We start from the raw sequence: 21,058 nt of genomic DNA on the forward strand, positions 1-21,058 counted from the left end.
CTGTTTAAATCATCAATTTCTTCCTGTTCTAGTCTTGGTAGTTTATAGGTTTCCAGGGAGGCATCCATTTCTTCCAGGTTGTTTAATTTATTGGAATAAAGCTGTTGATCAAAGTTTCTAATGATCCTTCCTATTTCATTGGTGTTGGTTGTGATCTCTCCCCTTTCGTTCATAATTTTATTAATTTGGGTGTTTTCTCTGTTCTTTTGAAGAAGTCTGGCCAGTGGCTTATCAATCTTCTTTATTCTTTCAAAGAACCAGCTTCTAGTTCTGTTGATCTGCTCTACTGTGCTCCTGGTTTCTAATTCATTGATCTCTGCTCTAATCTTGATCACCTGCCTTCTCGTGCGTGGATTAGGCCTGTTCTTCTGTTCCAGCTCCAGCTTCTTGAGGTGAGAATATAAAAACTGCGTTTTAGATTTTTCTCTTCTTTTGAGTGAGGCTTGGATGGCTATGTATTTTCCCCTTAGGACCGCCTTTGCTGTGTCCCACAGGTTTTGGACCATTGTGTTTTCATTCTCATTGGTCTCCAAAAATTATTTAAACTGATTTTTAATTTCCTGTTATACCCAAATATTCTTGAGCAGGATGGTTCTTAGTTTCCAAGTATTTGAGTTTCTTCCAAGTTTTTCCTTGTGATTGAGTTCCAGTTTCAAAGCATTGTGGCCTGAGAATATGAAGGGAATAATCTGTCTTTTGGTATCAGTTGAGACCTGTTTTGTGACCCAGTATATGGTCTATTCTGGAGAAAGTTCCATGTGCATTCTAAAAGAATGAGTATTCTGTTGTTCTGGGGTGTATTGTTCTATATATATCTATGAGGTCCATCTGGGCCAGTATGTCATTCAAAGCTTTTGTTTCTTTGTTGATATTCTGCTTAGGTGATCTGTCTATTCCAGAGAGCGGAGTGTTGAGGTCCCCTACTATTGATGTATTATTATCTATATGTCTCTTTGTTCTGGTTAAGAGATGGCTTATGTATCTAGCTGCTCCACTGTTGGGGACATATATATTTATAATTGTCATATCCACTTGCTGGATACATCCTTTAAGAATAATATAGTGTCCTTCTGTATCTCTACCAACAGTCTCTAGTTTAAAATCTAATCTGTCTGATATGAGAATTGCTACCTCAGCTTTCTTTTATGGTCCATTGGTATGAAAAATGGTTTTCCATCCCTTCACTTTCAGTCTGGATGTATCTTTAGGTTTAATATGAGTCTCTTGTAGACAGCAAATGGATGGGTATGTCTTTTTATCCAATCTGCAACCCTGTGGCATTTTATGGGAGCAATTTGGCCATTCACATTGAGAGTGATTATTGAGAGATATGATTTTAATGATGTCATGTTTCCTGTGAAGTCTTTGTTTCTACAGATTGTAAATTTCTGTGCTGTATCACTCTTGAGGCCTTTCTAATTTTATAGAACCCGCCCCTTAATATCTCATGTAGGGCTGGTTTGGTGGTTATGAATTTCTTCAGTTTCTGCTGATCCTAGAAGGTCCTTATCTCTTCATCGATTCTGAATGAAAGCCTTGCTGGATAAAGGATCCTTGGCTGCACGTTCTTCTCAGATAGAGCTTTGAAAACACCCTGCCAACCCTTCCTAGCCTGCCAGGTCTCTGTAGACAGGTCTGACATTCTGATATTTTTTTCCCTCTTTATGTAAGGATTTTCTTCCCCCTGGCTGCTTTCAATACTGTATCCTTCGATCTAATATTTGCGAATTGCACTATGACGTGACGTGCCGTAGGTCTGTTCTCATTGACCTTGGGAGAGGTCCTCTCTGCCTCTTGGACATGAATGTTTGTTTCCTTTGCCAGATTAGGGAAGTTCTAAGCTACAATTTGTTCAAATATCTCTTCTAGACCTCTCTTTTTCTCCACCCCCTCGGGGATGCTGATGATTCTGACATTGGGACGTTTCACTGAGTCATTAATCTCCCGTATCTACATTCTTGAGATTGGATTTTTTTGAGGCAAGTTTCTATTTTAACTTTCTCTTCTACCATCCCATCCTCCAAGTCACTAATTCGTTCTTCTGCCTCATTTACCCTAGCTGTCAGAGCTTCTAGTTTAGACTGCATTTGGTTCATAGCATTTTTAATTTCTTCCAGACTCACTCTCATTTCTGTCCTTAGAGATTCTATATTCTCGTTAATATTCTCAATATTTTTTTCGAGTCTACACATCATCTTGACCATTGTTACTCTGAACTCCATTTCTGATAATTTTGTTATATCCATATCCATCAGTTCTGTGGCAGAGGCCACAGAGTCATTATCTTTTTTTTGCTGGGGGGGATTTCTCCTCCTCGTCATTCTGATGAGGAGAGGTTGTGGGGATACCCAGAGCCCAAATTATTGACCTGGATACAGGCAGTGTGCACTTGTTTTATAGGGACCTTAGGGATGTTGGCTTCTTGATTTTTCAGCCTGCCTTCTGGGGTAGGGGCCTGCTGCACTGATATTCAGGCAACCCTGTTTGGGTAGAGTTGCCCCGTCCCCTGCGGGGAGGGATGGGGATGGGCACAATGTGAGCTGGTATTTCTGGGCTTTTGTTCTCTGGCGGCTTTCCCTGGTGGTTTTCTGTGACTCTTCTGAGAGTCAGAGCAGCAGTGGCCATATCCTAGCCTCTGTCTCAGAACAGAGAGATCGCAGTCCGCTCTCCACTGAGCTCTCTTGGCCACTTTAACTCTGTTTCTGTCAGTGCTGCTAAAAACCCCGCAGTGCCCTCGGATGTACACCCCACACCCTGTGTCCCAGCCCTCACTTCCAGGGCCAGCGTGTCTCTGTCCTTTGTGCTTCTAACACCACCAGCCACCCCCAGTTCCTGTGCGCGCTCCTGAGCTTCCTGTTTCAGTGAGGTTTGCACGCACTCCAGAGTGCCAGTTTTCAGTCTGGTTGCGCATGTGCTCCTGAGCTCCCGGTATCAGTCCAGTTCCAGTGACTGCTCCAGAGCTCCGGTTTTCAGTCTGGTCGCGCGCACATTCCCTGGCTCATGGTCTCAGTCTGCTCTCTCGTGGGTGCTGGTCCGCGAGTCCCGCTTGCTCCCCAGTGCAAGTGGCTACTGCTTCCCCACGCCTGAGCGTGTCAGCTCCCTCCCCTTTTCATTTTCTCCTCTTTGCAGAAAGTGGCCCCCATCCCTTCACTTTCAATCTGCATGTGTGTTTAGGTCTGAATTGAGTCTCTTGTAGGCAGCATATAGGTGGTTCTTGCTTTTTATCCATTCCGTCACCCTACGTCTTTTGATTGGTGCATTTAGTCCATTTACATTCAAAGTAATTATTGATAGTGAATGTACTGCATTTTGTTACTTGTATTGTGGCTGTTTTTGTAGTTTTTCTCAATTTCTTCTCTTGCCATCTTCTCTCACAATTAGTTGCTTTCTTTAGTGATATTCTTATTTTTCCTCTTTCCTTTTTCCATATTTTGGTTTTCATTTGTGGTTTTCATTCAGTTTGTATAAAACATCTTCCGTATATAGCAGTTTATATTAAGTTGATGTTTGCTTAAGTTTGAATTCATTCTTTACTCCTCCCCCCACCCACATTTTAGGTATAGTATATGGTATCATACTTTACATCCTTTAATTTTGTGAGTCCCTTAACTGATTTTTACAGATACATGTATTTTTATTGTTTTCGTGCTTCCTACTTTCCTTACTCTTGGTTATGAGTCCATTTAAAGTCCCCTTTAACATTTCTTGTATGGTTGGTTTAGTGGTCATGAATTCCTTTAACTTTTATTTGTCTGGGAAACTCTTTATTCTGAATGATTACCTTGTTGGATACAGTATTCTTGGCTACAGCATTTTTCCCTTTAGCCCTTTGAATACATAACGCCACTTCTTTTCTGGCTGGCAAAGTTTCTGCTAAAAAATAAGCTGATAGCCTTATGGAGTTTCCCTTGTACGTAACTGCTTTTTTTCTCTTGCTGCTTATAAAATTCTCTCTTTATCACTACTTTTTGTCATCTTAATTATGATGTGTCTTGGTGTGGACCTCCTTGGGTTGATTTTATTTGGGGATCTCTGTGCCTCTTGGATCTGGATTTTTGTCTTCTTACCCAGATTAGGGAAGTTTTCAGTGATTATTTCTTCAAATAAATTTTCTGCCCCTTTTTCTTTCTCTTTTCCTTCTGTGATCTTTATGATGCTAATATTTATGTTTGATATTGTTCCTGAGTTCTCTAATTGTATTCTCATTTTGCATATTTTTTTCCTCCCACCTGATCAGATTGATTACTTTTCATTACTCTGTTATCCAGGTTGCTGATTTATTCTTTGGCTTAGTCTACAATTTAATCCATCTAGTGTATTTTTAATTTCACTTATTGTGTTCTTCATCTCTGATTGGTTCTTTTTTATCTCATTGTTATGGGTCTCACTGATGTTCTCCATTCTTTTCTCAAATCCAGTGGGTATCTTAATCATTACTTTGAATTTTCTATCAAACATATTACTTATATTCATTTTGCTTAGGTCTCTTGCTGTGATTTTGTCCTGTTCTTTCATGTAGGACATATTCCTCTGTCTCCTCATTTTGTCCAACTCTCTGTGTCCTTTTCTCTGTGTTAGGAAAGACAGCTATGTCTCCTGCCTTTGAAAGTAATGGCCTTGTGAAGAAGAGATCCTATAGTTCCCTGCTGTGTGATTTCCCTTCTTCACTAGAACCTGGTGCGTCAGGGATAGCTCTAATGCATCATGTGTGTGTCCTGCTGTTGTGGCTGAGCCTCTTTTTCCTTCAGATCAGTCATCTGCAATGCCTCTCTTTTCCTGTTGTGGGCAGTGTTTGATTGCTGTGGTGTTATTGGACCAGTCTGAGGCCACCTTAGGCTAGAGTTGAGTCCAACCAGTTGTTTGCCAGAGATGCAGGAGTAGCAAACTGCCAGGCACTTACCCTATGGTGTCCCCTGTGAAGCTTTCATTGGTGGGCAGGGCCTGTAGTCTGACTGCTTGTGTTCCTCCAACCCTCTGCTGGGGCCATAGTCTGACTGATATGTATGCTTATCTTTCCCTCTCTCTGGGGCAGTGGTCACTTTGGAGTGGTGCTGGCCTCTGTAGGGGCTGTTTGTACGCTGCCAGGCTTGCATCAGTGCCCTGGGTGGGCTCTGGCCAAGAGAGTATTGGAGAGGGTGAGTCTATTGAAGCACAGTGTGGGAGGCTGGGCAGCAACATAATCAAGCTCTCCATGCCTGGTCTGTGCACGAGGGGCCCTGTAGCACTGGGACTGAAGTGGGCTGTCTGGAGGGATGGATCCCTAGAAGTACATCGTAGAGTGAGTTGGGGCACAGTGGTAGTGCTAGCAAGCTTTGTGTGGTCTGGTCCTCTGTGGGAGTAGCCCTGCAGCTTCTGGACTGAAGTGAGCTGTCCAGAGGGGTGGATTGGCAGAAGCGCAGTGGAGGGAGGTGGTGCAGTATGCTAGCAAATTAGGTAGGTACCTTTGAAACTTCTGCTTCTATGCTGTATCTCTGCTGGCTGTTTGTTGTGCTGTCTCTTTAAGGCAGGGACTCAGTTTCCTCTCACCCTCCCAGCTCTCCCAGAGCTGAGCCTGCTGATTTTTTTAAAATTTCTATATTTTAAGTCCTGCTGGTTGTAAGAACTCCTGAAATGCAGTCCCTCTTTTGTAAACAGTGAAATGTTATGGGGAACTGTCTTCCCCATTGGCCTCCCTGGTGTGGGTGTCTGTTTCTCCCCCCTTGCATTGCCAGTGATGTCATCCCTCCTGTGCACAGTTCCATAATTTTGTTTAGTTTCTGACCCTGTTTCTACCCTTTCTACCTTCTTCCATGTGGCTTCTTCCCTACATATAGTTGTGGAATTTATTCTGCCAGTTTTTGGGTAATTTTCTTGGTTATTTACGCTGATGGAAGTGTTATCTAGTTGTATCCGTAGGAGGAGGTGAGCCTAGGGTGCTACTACTCCGCCATCTTCCCTGCATGTTCCCTATCATATGATTTTTATCCTTTGTTTTGTTGATATGTATATCATGTCAATTGATTTACAAATATTGATACATCCTTGCATCCCTCGAATAAATCCTACTTGATCATGTTAAATGATTCTTTTAAAATATTGTTAAATGTAGTTTGCTAATATTTTGTTGAGGATTTTTGCATCTGTTATATGAAGAATATTGGCCTGTTGTTTTCTCTTTTTGTAGTAGTGCCTTTGTCTTGTTTTGGTTACAGAATAATGCTGGTATAAGGATGTATATTAAATATGTTAGTGTGAGTACCTGTGGGGGAGTAGCATGGGAGTGAGGTCGAGGGAAGAAAGACAAGAAATATTGTGAATAAAAGAAGACAAAACAAGAGAGGTATCCCTACTGTGTCTATAGTATGTGATGTACTGCAAATAGAGGGATACAATGAACTCAGCGTGCTCTATAAGATCAACCAAGTGATTAAGTCTAAAAAGTATTTTTCTTAATAGTTCACTGAATGTTAATAAATCTTGAAAAAGTAAATTACAAAATTTATTTTTAAAAGTGTATCGTAGTTTCTAAGGGATTTAATGAAAAGGTATAATACTATATTTTCTGATGCTATCATTTGAACATACTTTGTTTTGAATGTGTGACTGATCTTTCTCAAGATATAACAATTCACGCAGAAAAAAGAAGTTTTAATGTTTTATATCATAGTCCATTTAAAGGAATCGTTATTCAATATTAGCAAATGTAATTCAAATAAAGAATGAATAGAAAATAACTGACCCTTAGATACATATTAATATTTGAGTTAGAACTAAATGAACAATATAAAAAATGTTATAACACTCCAATCAAATGTCAAAGGAAAACTTTAACACCTGTGTAATTTCGATTGGACCTATCAGAGTATATGATCTCTCTCTCTTTTTCTTTTTTTATAAAGCAATGAAGTTCATAAACATTCACTTAGGGCTGAAATTAATATTTATTGTTAATGCTCCTATTTTGTTTCTAAAACTTCCAAATATTCACCATAATGAGATTTTAAGTAACTGCCTGAGGCAATACAGATTTTGTCATAAATGAGAAATTAGCTACAGCAAGAAGAGCAGCATATTAACATGCGTTGGGCAACTGTTCCAGTTTTTCTTAGCCTGAACAGAGTGTTAGTCTCTGCCATTATCACACATTTTGCAGACAACTTGTGAAGTTTTGTTGTGGTTGTGCTTTCTCTCTCTGGTAAACGAGTCTTCATATTTTAAAGTAGCTATTTTTACTTTTTTTTCCCCTTCAAGTAGTTATTTTGACTTTTTCCACCTCCGTCCTAATGGAGTCTTTGGAGTAGAATTCACTTTTCTAAAGCTCTAAATAACTATTTTCCAGTATAAGTATCAGTGCTAGCTTTTCACAGTTTTGCTAATCATGATTTCAATGTAGTAAAGATAAACCTGTAATTTTATTGGCTGGTTCCTTATTTCATTTTTCTTCTTCACTCAAGTAAAGTATAAAGTGAAAGATATGAGAGTAATTTGTTGATATAGCCTCTAAATCCATAGTTTTTCATCTCATTGAACTCCCATTTGCTAGTTTTCCTTTTCTCTGCTAATAGAAATATCTTCTCAAGATTTCTCATGATTTTGCCATATTTTAAATTTTCAAACTTTGTCATTGTTCAAGGCACACAGTACTCTTCCAGCACTCAAGGCCTTATGTAATCAAATCCCTATTGCTGTGACAGAATGTTAAATGGAACTTTCTCTGTGGTTTCAGAGATACTATAGTGACCCCAGAAGCCAAGGAGGAGTGTAAATGCATGTCAGCTAAGCAGGACAGGTAAACAAATTGAACTGATTTTGCAATCCTCTCACAGTTCATGCAAAGCTATACGAGGGGAGGCTGGTTCTGTTGGAAACAACCAAGCTCAGTACTAGGTGCGTTTCCTCTCTCCTCCCTCTGAGTGCTCCTCCTACCCTAAGGAATCTGAGAATCGTTTAAGAGAACACAAATGGAGAGCTGAATACGTCCACTAGATTTGAAGAGTAGTGATACCAGGAAAGTACTCCATACACCTAAAGACCAGAGACTGGTTGGAGTGAGGAGAGAGGCACTGGTGTGTAAGTTTCACTTCCACCCATTGGAGGCAGAGTGAGTTTCTCATGGTCCAGAGTTGGACCCCCAGGAAGAAACCAGGGGTTAGATGATGTTGAAAGAAAATCGCCAGACCCAGTGGAGAGAGCCTTTGTGGAGAAGATCCCGCTGAAATCCAGGTGCTTGTGTGTGAACACAAAATAAGAACTAAGAGGTAATTTAGCATTTGGGCACATGTTACAGTGTGGGAATACTGAAGCCAAGTATAACTGCACCAATGTAGTGTGATCTTTTCTACTTTTTCCTTGGCCCTAGCCTTGTAGTAACTAGAAACAGTAGAGTTAATGGAGGGGAAGTCAAAGACAAAGGGGAAAGGAAGGAAACCAAACATACTTGGAGTCCCCAACTGTAGATGCAAAACTAAATTAGATGGAAACTGGAGTAAAGGAAGCAGGCTTTTGTTCACAACGCGAAGTAGAACACTCGATATCATATGTGATTAGATTTTTCTTTAACCTGTAAACATTTCTGTGTTAGGCCAGAGATTGATTGGAACAGCTATGGAGACTGTTTGCCATCTGCTCAGGAGTGAAGGAGGAACCAGGTGACATTAAGTTCTGTAAACCCATGCCCCCTCCTTGGCCTCCCCTGTATGAGTGATAAGTTGGGGTACACTGTTATTTTTCCACCCCCCTTTGTCTTCTACCCCTTACTCAGTTTCATAAATATTTATGTGCACTACACATATTTATGGAAAAGGGTTTGTTTCCTGAGTCAAAATTGAAGTTTTGAAATTTAAAAATTATGCTCATCTATTTTTTTCCTACTTTGGACAGTATCATCTAGATTGGGGGTGAAGTTCGTGGAGAGTAAATGGTACCAGAAAGTGTGAGAGACAATTATCATATGATCTCGTTCATATGTGGAATTTAAGAAACAAAACAGGATCAAGGAGAAGAGAGGGAAAAATAAAGATGAAATCGGAGAGGGAGACAAACTATAAGAGATTCTTAATCATAGGGAACAAAATGAGGATTGCTGGAGGGGAGGGGATGAGGGATGGGGTAACTGGGTGATGGACATTAAGGAGAGTACATGATGTAAGGAGCACTGGATATTATATTATATGATGAATCACTGAACTCTACCTCTGAACCTAATAATACACTATATGTTAATTAATTGAATTTAAATAAAATAAAATATTTAAAGTGTGAGAGAAAATCAGCATTGGCTAATATCTTAAAATTCTGTCAGATTGCGTCAGAGACTGTTAGCTGTCTTCCTTGATTCTGTTCTCCCCTACTTATATATTGTAATAGAATTTTAACCTGGGAAAATAGCTGCTTAGCTAAATAATACATTTTTCAGCCATTTTTCAGCAAAGCTGGCCATAGATTTATGTTCTGTCAGTTGGAGGTATATAAAATGATGACTTTTTCTGTTAGGTCAAGTACTTAAAGGGAAGGGGTATGCTCTTCCTGTCCCTTCTTCCATTTTGTTGTTTGGAAAATGGACATAGTAGCAAGCCATCTTGTGCCTTGTGGACAAGGGTAGTGTGCTTTGCCTGCAGAAAGAGCTGCAGGGTCAACCCTGTAGTGCTTAAACTGACTGCCACATCACAGAGCTATAAATTTATTTATTTAGGTTACTGTTATTTTGGACATCCTAGCTAGCATAGCCACTAAAAATATGCTGACTTTTCTATTAAACTTGCACGTTGGAAGACTTGGATCAATATTTCCATACTTAATTCCATTTTTGAAATATTAATATTGTATTAATCTTTTACATGGCTGTTATTAATTTGAGATAGATAATAGATTCAATTTCAGAAAGTAACATATCTTGATTCTGTTATTTAAAGATTAAAAAATGACAGAGTGACTGTTATAATTATTTTCTATTCAAGAAGTTTTATCTAATGCAGTAAGGCAAGTAATATTTATGAGAATTGAAATGTTTGATAACAAGAAAATAGTCATCTTTAAGGATGTTATGATGACCTAAATAGAAAACTCAAGGGAATAAAATGAAAATCCATTTGAAGTTAAAAAAAAGAGTTCATAAGGATGTTTACCATACGAATACAAAAAAAAAATCAATAACTTTCTATATACCAGCAGTAATCCATTTGGAAATCTAATGGAAACAAGACTTCTTTCATGAGAGTAATAAAACTATTGAGAAGAAAATTTCAAACTATATTAAGAAATAGAAGATGAAAATAACATGAGATAGGTGATATAGCTGAATGGAAGACTAGGTATTGTTTATATGTCAGTTCTTCCCCAGTTTTAATCTACACTTTAATTCCTCTAAAATTCCTAATGATATGTTCTGGAACTTGAAAAGTGATTCTAAATTTTCTGTGAGAATAAATAAGTTTTTTTTTTCATTTGGTCGAAATATTTGTGTTTTGAATTCAAATTTAAAGAACTACCTTTTAGGAATTTTGAGATGATTGTTGGATCATCTGTCCAAAGCAATTGGCTAATCAATTACTCCTAATAGGCTGTATTGGCAAAGTACAAAGAGCATGCATAGGTGAGAGCCTATCCCAGGGCCAGGTGGAGAAGAGTTAACAAAATAATCCCCATCAAAACAACTGATGGTGTTTGTTTTCAATTATGAATTAAGTGTATACTTAAAAATATCTTGGAATGTGTAGCATTTTATTTTAATAATGGTTATACTTTATATTATTAATATCTTGAAATACATAGTGCTTTGTCACTTATGGAGTATATTAACCTATTTTATCTGACTTTTATCTTGATAAGCCTGGTTAAAGGGAATGGTTACCATCCTACTGTTATAAGTAAGGAAAATACAGATGAGAGAAGTTCAAATAATTGTTTCAAGTGAAACAGCTAGTAATAATTATTTTGATTCCTAGTCCAGTGCACATTCTGTTATCCCATATTTTATATCTCTGTGTTCATCTCTGAGCAATGACATGGTCAGGAAAATACTAAGGAACATCTGTGAAATTGGACATCAAGCATCTCTTCCCATCTTTATTTTGAATCTGACCTGTAAGTCAGAGCTATTGATCCTTCCTTATCTTCTATTGCTCCAGTATAGTGATTCTCCATTGATTTCTCTTGCCTTGTCTTTTTATCCTATGGCAGCTGCTTTTCTTTTATCAACCCTACAGATGTTGGTGTTATTGGAATTGAGTTATTGGTCGTCTTCTGTTTTTATTATAGTGTTCTCCTAGAACCTTTTTACTGTTAATTTAACTGTGTCATCCAAGTCTATATATTTACCTTCAGATCGTCCTTTGAAATCCGTCCAGACCTTTAATCTCATTGTCTTCTCAAAATATGTGCCTCCTCATTGGCCCTATATGAAAGTTTATATTATCCCTGTATTATATATGAAAAACTTGAGTCTCAGAAAGCCTAAACAACGTGCTCAAGATCCTTAAGATAGAATGTAGCTGAATCAGCTTTTAGATCCAGACTTGTCTTTAAAGTATATTTTGTTTACACTATAATATAACCTCCTTTTCTTCTCTCTCTCATTATGCTGCAGCCTTTTCTCAGTCAGAAATTATGCCTTAATTCTTTTTGCATCCTAACATCCAGCAAAATGTCTGACACATAGAAGATGTCCTTTAAAAATTTGAACAATGAATGATCATAATAATTCCAGGGCCTATATCTTATGTCTGTAATGAAATAGTATGATCGTAAAACGTAAAAGGCCAATTTACTCTTTTATTTCTCACTCACTGCTAACATTATTTTGTTCCACCTGTTTTGTCCAGCATATTCCAGTGACACACAATATTTATTTCTTTCTAGAATAAAATGAAATACAACCAGAGCTTTGGCTGCTCCAGATTACAGAAGGTAATTGATCATACACACTTTAACTAAACTGAAGCTAGGAAGTGACCTTACTGCTTAATTTGGGTGCTTTCTATAATACAGCTGCATACAGTAAATGCAAATTAGTAGGCTAAAGAAGCAACATAGCTCATGCTGTGAAGGATTAACTACAAGAATCACCATAATAGACGAGTGTTCTGCCACAGCTGTGATTGCCATTGTAGCTTTAGATTTTTACATGGTTTTGCCTTTTTTAAATCAGTGAGCTCTTTAGAGAACTCAGTCTGTGTGAGAGAAAATGTAAAACAGCGCACTTTCTACAATTCACTTTTATTGTCCCAGTCACACTACAGTGACCTCATTTGTCCACTCTAATTTGCTCACCTCTCCCAACATGCTTCTTGTTCTAAAGTACTAAATCCTCATACAAATATTGTAAGCCTAGACCAATTTTCTGCAAAGTAAAATGAAGTTGAGTAACATTTTCTCACTCTTCAAAAATTGACTCTTTCCTCAATATAATCTGATGTTAATTTGTCCCTTTGGCTTACCTCTCTCTATAATTGGAACCAATCATGCCAGGTTCCTGAGCATCGCTTATATTTGGTTGGTAATACCATTCCATAGGTAAAAAACAAAAACAAAACCAAACAAACAAAGATGTTTTCACCAGCCACAGCCAAAGCTTGAAATGATGCTTTTTGAAAAATGCAAGGATATGGTTTTATTTTTTGAAATCCCGTTCATTACATAACCCCCTTTGATAAGTTTATTCATTTATTAACAGCACATCAAACTGATAAATCATAGCTACAAAGGGAGAAGAAGAAGAGGGGGAGGAGGAGAGGAGGTATGAAATGAATTCAGCAGGATTTCTACTTTAGAATCTTGATCTTAACTTTAAGGAAGTTTGATTTCTACCTGTTGGTTGAGATATCAAAGTGAAAGAGTTAAGTATAACTTAATTGATTTTAATATTTCAGAGTCCCTTGGCATGCCAAATTCTCAAGCTGCTACAACATGTACATTTTATTTTCTGAGCGGACTGTGCTCATCACAGTTTATAGAGCTTCTCTATTTTATCTCAATTATCAACCTCTGTAAATGCCGCTTTCCTCTCCTTAGAATATCACCTCCGACTTTTACAAATTTTTACCAGTCCAAATGCCAATCCCCAAAATATTTGTGTGTTAATATATATTTCTCATAAATTCCAAGAGACCGTACGCTACTTGAAAAAGCAACTTTTATGCTTTCTTTACATATTTACCAACTGCAGCATTCAGCAGAAGGCTGTGAAATAGCTGGTATCCATTCTTAGCATGAATGGAACTAATTTGTCAATCTCAGAAAAATATCACATATTGTAATATTGAAAAGATAAATATGGAGTTAGATGGAAATTGTCTCTAGAAAAATGATATGAAATCAATAACAGAGTACTATCATTTTATGATTTCAATTAGTAAGAAAAGGTAGGCTGTGGAAATGATGTTATATAAACTTCGACTTAGATGAACTGAAAGAAAAGTAAAGGTGGTTCAAAATTACAGATTACTAATAAAATTGGGCAAGGAAAAAAAAGACATCGATATCTGAAATTATTTGATATTAATTCTTATGGAGTCTATGCTTCAGTGCTTCAATAAGCTTTTACTCACCCAAGCACTCCCGAGACTCCAAAGACACAATGTTGAGTAAGATTCAAAGCTGCCCTCAAAAGCACATCACAATGTAGTAAAGTGAAATAACCACATTCAAGGGTAACTTTATTTTAAAAAATCCCAATAAAGAGCTATAAAATATTTAATGCACCTTTAAAATGGCATATTTGCTCCCAAATATATTCGAGGCCAGTTGAACTAATGGAGACAGTTACTAGTAGAATTATTTGCTCTAAGTTTCTCTTTTCTTCTCCATGAGGAGGTTTACTTGGAAAGAAAAGAGATCTGTCAAAATACTTTTGCTGTATTTCACATTAAACTGTTGTTCATAGCCATCCTGCAGTGTCCAGATGTCTGAGGGTAATAGACCTGTGTATTATGAAACAAATCTGAGCACTTGGGGAGTCTCCAACTGAGAATTTCCCTGAAGAAAGCGCATGTGTGGATATACTTTCTCAGTCCTATCAGGGAACTCACCGAGCCATTTCACATCGGCGGTGACAGCAGGATGTGAGTCCTGCGGTGTATTCTACAAGGCATTGGGACCACTTAGAATATGTGTGTGCGTGCTCCAGTCAGATAGCGTGCAGACTAACAATCAAACTCTGAGGTGCCCGCAAGGAAAAGGTAGGCAATTGAATTGATGTCATTTTTTCCTTCAAAATAGGAATAATTCTAGCTGAGAAGGGAAACTGATTTTGATATGACTGCCTCTGCTCTAATCCTAAAAGTTCAAGGGGGAAGAAAAGTTAAATTAAAAATAAATACTAAATTTATTATATATCAGGTAATACCGTGGGCACTTTTACAATGATTTAATACTTACGTCACTTTTGGGAGATAGGTATAATTATCTCTCTTTTATATATATTGAATTGATGCTCAGTTACATTGGTAAGTAGAACTTAGGTTCAAACCCAGGTATATTGCAAAGTAGTTTTCATATTTATTCATAATAAAGTCAAAGTTTCAATGTGAAGAGGAATAATTAATAGAAAGTAATCACTAGTTAACCCCATATGTTAAAAAGATAATCTACAAACAGGTTATATTCTTTAAAAAATGTCCCAGTTCTACAATTATTACAGGCTAAGAAATCTTCTTTTGGGGATCCTACAATATCATCAATCATTGGTTTACTTCACAGGTAAAAAAATTTCATTTATGTGTAGTAACACAGCAAAAGCTATAGAAGAATACTTGTATGTTAGAGTTAAGAATCACAAGGAAATTTCAGACCCCAAAACTAAGCAAATATTAAACAAAATTACCAAAGATGTTTATAAAATCTGTTTGCCAAGAGAGATTTAAAAGTAAGAGAACTAGTTAGGATTTCTTGGAATGCTTTACATATAATAAATGGAGATAGTGGAATATTACTTGATTTTTCTCTAAACCATTTTTCATTCTATTCTCCTGAGAATTTTAGCTATTATAAACTTCTTAGTAAAGATTTTTATATGCTGTATCATGTTCTTGGATTCTTAATTAAATTTGATATATATGAATTTAAAGGTATATCACTGTTACTATTTTGTTAGAAATGTTAAGAAATAGCCAATTTAAGTATTATTAAAATCACATAAGTAATGGGCAATCTCTCATTTTTGCATTTTACTCCAGAGTTATTGAAATATAATTGACATACAGCATTGTATATGTTTAGAGTGTATAGTAAAGTGATTTGACTTACATATATCATGAAATTTTTACCACAGTAAGTTTAGTTAGCATCCATCATCTCATATAGATTTAAAAATATATAAAATAAACATTTTTTCCTTATAATGAGACCTCTTAGGATTTACTTTAACAACTAACACATATATCATAAAGCAGTGTTAACTAGATATATCAAGCAATACATTCCATCCCTAGTACTCAACTTACCTTAAAATTGGTGTTTATGACTTTGGACCACTTTCATTCAATTCTGCATCCCTGTCTCCTATCTTTGGTAACCACAAATCTCATCTCTTCTATTTTTTTTTTCCTTCCACATAAGCGAGATCATACAGTATTTATCTTTCTATCTGACATTTCACTTAACATAATGCCCTCAAGGTCCATCCATGTTGTCCATCCATTCCCTAATTTTTTTATGGCTGAATATTCTGTTGTGTATATATATATAAACAACTTCTTTATCCATTTATTCATCAGTGGACACTTAAGTTGTTTCTATGTCTTTCCTACTGTAAATAATGCTGCTATGAATATGGGGTCCAGATGTTTTTTCAACATAGTGTTTTCATTTCCTTCAGATATATTCCCAGAAGTGGGATTGTTGGATCATATGGTAATTCTATTTTTAATTTTTTTATGAATCTCCATACTATTTTCCATAGTGGCCACACCAATTTATAATCCTTCCAATGGTGGACAAACGTTCCCTTTACTCCACATCCTCACCAGCACTTCCTATTCTTGTCTTTTTGATGCTACCCATTCTAACAGACATGAGGTGATATTTCATTGCAGTTTTGATTTGCATTTCCCTAATGATTACTGATGTTGACCAAAATTTTTTATAAGCTCTGAAGCAATTACCTGTTATAGGAAAAATAATATAAAGGATAAATTTATCTGAATAAAATGAGTTTTTAATTAGATACTAGAAAAAGGCTTGATCAGAATCAGGGTCAATCTCTCTGGAATCCTTTGGGCCTTGTTGATCTAACGTCAATTTCTTTCCCCAGATTTGGGAGGTTTCCAGCCAGCATTGCTTTAAGTATAGTTTCCCTTTCTTTCTCTATCTCTCCCCCTTCTAGAATTCCCATAATGCAGATATTATGTCTTATGATTATTTCCTGTAAGTCCTACAGGCTTTCTTCACTCCTTTTCATTTTTTTTTTCTGTCTTCTGACTGCATATTTTCAAATGTCCGATATTCTAGGTCAGTGATTCTTTCCTCCGTATGGTTGAGTGTACTTTTGAAACTCTCTATTGAATAACTCAGTTCTGTCATTGTACTTCTCAGCTCTAAAATTTCCTTTTTCGGGTGGGGTTTTAATGGTTTCTATTTCTTTGTTGCAATTTCCATTTTTTTCGTACTTTAGTATTCTGAGTTCTTGTAGTTTTGAGAACTTCTTTAAGAGGACTATTCTAGTTCTTTGATAGTGTATAGATTATTTTCTCTAGGGTCAATTGTTGGAGCTTTATGAGTCTCTTCTGATGGTATAATATTTACTTGATTTTCCATGATGCTGATTTTTTATGTTGGAATCTGTTCATTTGAATAGGCAGTCTCCTTATACAGACTTTACAGGTTCAGTTTGGCAGATAGCTCTTAAAAAGTCAGCTCAGTTTGGATTTCTGGACATGTTTGTTGGAACATCTTTGGGCAGGTGGGGCTTGCTATCTGCTTTGTTTTTGGGCAAGGCCACTGCCCAAGCTCTGAGGTTGGGTGAAGTAGGTGTTGCTGGCTGAGAACATTTGGATAAGACTGCTGGCTTAGTTCCCTGACCAGGCTAGGCAGTAGGCTCCTCGTTTAATTCGGTTCTCTGGTCGGGCTTTCTAGATGGTTCAGCCTGGGTACGATACTCAGCAGTAAGTGGGGTTATGAATTATTTTTTCTTCCTCTGGCGTGGCAGCAGGCACAGTCCTGGGGCCCTCCAGTCTCATTGTTTGGGAACCCAAATCAGGCAAGAGTATGCACTAAATTCCTTGGATAGCTGAAGACACCAGTTTTGTTCTGTAGGTAGGGAAAGCCATGCACGATGCTTTCTGTATAAGTGCCAGTGTAAGCAGGGCTGTTGGATGAGCTACTTAACTTCCTGTGTGTTCTGGTCAGGTTCCCTGGTTGGGTGGGTTGAAGGATGTTTTCAGCAATGAGAAGTGTTATGAATTAGCTTCCCTCCATGAGTGCATTGGGAGAACCAGTTCTAAGGCTAGTATGGCTCTTAGTTTGTGTTCTTGACTCAAGCTAGGCTGCACCCCAAATTTCCTGGCCAAACAGAACCAGTCTTTGCTCTATATGTTATTAGTTCTGCCTCCTGGTCTCTGCTCAAATGTTTCTGAGTTACAGAGCTTATAGTCTGGTCATGCTTTCTGTGGGGCAGGTCTGGGGCCTTCACTCAGTATTGGACTAGGTTGTGATTCAGCTACACTGCTTGGGCAGGAATGAGGGCCAGCTCCATGCCTCTCCTAAAATTTTCCAGTCAGAGTTTTTGGTTGGGAGGATAAGGAGTTACCCTCAATAGTGAGTAGGGCTGTGAATTAACTCCCTTGCCTGGGTGTAGAAGGGCAACCGTCAAGCCTGGCACTGTCTTTTCTCTAAATGTGGTCCCTCTGACTCTGGCCTCTCTATTCAAATATGCAACTTCTTGAATTCTTGCCAGTCTTCTGGTCAGACAGAGTCAGGGGCCAAACTCAGCAGTGGGCCGGGCTGTAGTACCCTGGTTAGCCTGTGCTGCTGACTTCATTTTGCAAATGTGCTAGTTGGATCTACTACTTGGGCTCTGTAGGTAGAAACTAATTCTCCCTAGATCTGAATGCGAGTTATTGCAAGTCCCTCTCGAGACCTACTTCTCTGTCACAATCAGATTCCCAGTGGTCAAGCTCCACAGACTCCCTTGAAATTCACATGGAGTAAAAACAGAGCAGAGACTCCCAAAATACAACCCATGATGCTGGGGAAGCTGGATGGTCCCCCCCCCGGGCTCTCTTTTCCCATCATTGAAACCATATGGTCAGAAGAGAGATCTCTGTGCCCCTGTGTATAGTGCTGCACTAGCCTGGGGGAAGGATAATGTGGTCAGCATGTAACTGCTCCTTGTACCCCCTTCTAATGCAATTTGTCTTGACTTATGTGACACAGCAGGATGTTTTGGCCTTATTTCCATGTTAAAGGATTCTTTCAGTATTACCTTGTTCATGAACAGTTGTTACTAGTACTTGAAAGGGGGAGTGAAATCAGGAATGGCCTATGTTGTCATCTTTGTGGCATCACTCCTGCATTAATTTTAATAATGGGCACAAACTGTAAAAGTTGATATAAATTACAATTGGGCACATGTTTAGTGTGGGAGTATGAAATTGGTATTTTCTTTACATTTAGAGTACAACTTAATCATAGTTAGTCATTGCATTTTCTTTTCTCAGCATCAGAAAAAAAATGCTGTGGGTTCATCAACCTTTCACTCTACTTTGAAAATACTGCTCGTTTAAAATGCGTTGAAAACAAAGCAACCATTTTACATTTTCTGTAACAGTGATTTTAAAATATTTTTAAAATGATTTTTTCAAGAAAATTCTCATTATGATTAAATCTTTAATCCATATTGAGTTTATTTTTATGTACGGTATATGAGGTCCAATTGCGTTCTTTTGCATGTGGATATCCAGTTTCTACCAATACTATTTGTTGAAGAGCCTTCCTTCTACATAATTATTTTGTTGACACTTTTGTCAAAGATGAGTTACTGTACATGTATGTTTTATTTTGGAGCTTCCTATTCTGTTCATCTATGGTACATACTATTTTGATTGCCATAGTTTTGTAATATAGTTTGAAATCAGAAAATATGATACCTCTACCTTTTCCTTTTTCTCAAGATCACTTTGACTATTCTAAATGAATTTTAGATTTTTTTCTATATCTTTAAAAGATGTCTTTGGGATTTTGATAAAGATTATATTGAATGTGGATCACTTTGAGTGGTATGGCCATTTCAACAATATTGTCTTCCAGTCTATAAACATGGGATGTCTTTCCATTTATTTGTGTTTTCTTTCGCCATTGTTTCATATTTTTCATTGTATGAGAGTTTTACCTCATTGGTTAAGTTTATTCCTGAGTATTTTTTTTGCTGTTAATGATTTTCTTTTTTCTTTTTTTTTTTTTTGTTATTTTTTTTTGTTAATGATTTTCTTAATTTATATTTCTGATAATTCATTGATAGTGTATACAAACACTGGTTTTTGAATGTTGATTTTGTATCCTGCAACTTTACTAATTTCAATCATTGGTTCTAACAGGTTTTGTTTTGTTTTGTTTGTGGTCTTTCGGATATTCAACATACAAGATTATGTCACTTGCAAACAACTAATTGCCTTTTATATCTTTTCCTTGCCAAGGTGCTCTGGATAGAGCTTCCAGTACTATATTAAATAGAAGTGGTAAGAGTGGTTGTTCTTGTTCCTGGTTATAGAGGAAAGTTTTCAGTTTTTCAACATTGAGAATGATGTTACCTTTGGGATTGTCATATGTGGCCTTTATTATGTTGAAGTACATTCCTTCTATACCTAATTTACTCATAGTTTTTATCATGAAAGTGTATGGAATTTTGTTGGTTGTTTTTTCTCCATCCATTCAGATAATCATGTGGTTTTTTTTTAATCCTTTCTTCTATTGTGTAATACTAATTGATTTGAGTATGTTGAACTGTATTTGTATCCCAGGGATATTTCCTATAATTTTCTTGTAGTATCTTTGTCTGGCTTTAGTATCAGCAAAATGCTGGCCCCGTAAAATGCATTTGGAAATGCTTCCTCATCTTCAATTTTTTAGAAGAGTTTAAGAAGGATTGGTATTTTTTCTTCCTTAAATGTTGACAGAATTCACCAGCAAAATCAACTGGTTTTGAATTTGTCTTGTTGGAAGATTTTTGATTACTGATTTAATCTTCTTTGTTATTAGTCTATTCCAGTTTTCTTAATCTTCATGATTCATTATTGGTAGGTTATGTATTTCTAAGAATTTGTCCATTTCTTCTAGGTTATCCAAGGTGTTGGTGTGTACATGTTCATAATAAACTTTTATGTTCTTTCTATTTTCGTGGCATCATTTGTAATGCCTCCACTTCCACTTATTTAAGTCCTTCTGCTGTCTTTTTTGTAAGTCTAAGGATTTGTCCATTTAATTTATCTTTTCCAAAAGCCAACTATTAGTTTTGATTTTCCTCATTGTTTTTCATTCTCTATTTCATTTATTTCTCCTCTTTCTTTCTTTTTCTTTCTTTCTTTCCCTTTTCTAACTTTGGTTTGGTCTGTTCTTTTTTACCTTTTTGAGGTGGAAAATTAGCTTGTTTATTTGAGATCTCTTTTTTTAAAATGTGGATATTTATCAGTATAAGTTTTCCTGTTCGTACCACTTTTGCAGCATCACATAGGTTTTGATATTTGTTTTTTTCATTTATGTTTGTCTCAAGGTATTTTCCACTTTCCTATTTGATTTCTTTTTCCACTCATTATGTTTTGTGAGTGTGTTTAATTTCCACATATTGGAATTTTTCCGGTTTTTATTCTGTTATGATTTCTTGTTTCATACCATTGTATTAAAAAAAAAGCTGCCTGTATTATTTCAGTCTTCTTAAATTTTTTTGTGACTTGTTTTGTGACTAAACCTATGGTCTATCCTGGAGAATGTTGCATGTATGCTTGAGAGGCATATGTCTTCTGCTGTTTCATAGAATGTCCTCTATATGTCTGGTAAGTCCATTTTGTCTATAGTGTTATTCAAGTCTGCTATTTCCATATTAATTTTCTGTCTGAATGATCTATCCATTGATGAAAATGAGGAATTGAAATCT

This window comes from Ailuropoda melanoleuca, chromosome 9 (assembly GCF_002007445.2).
Source record: "Ailuropoda melanoleuca isolate Jingjing chromosome 9, ASM200744v2, whole genome shotgun sequence".
Taxonomy (NCBI): Eukaryota; Metazoa; Chordata; class Mammalia; order Carnivora; family Ursidae; genus Ailuropoda; species Ailuropoda melanoleuca.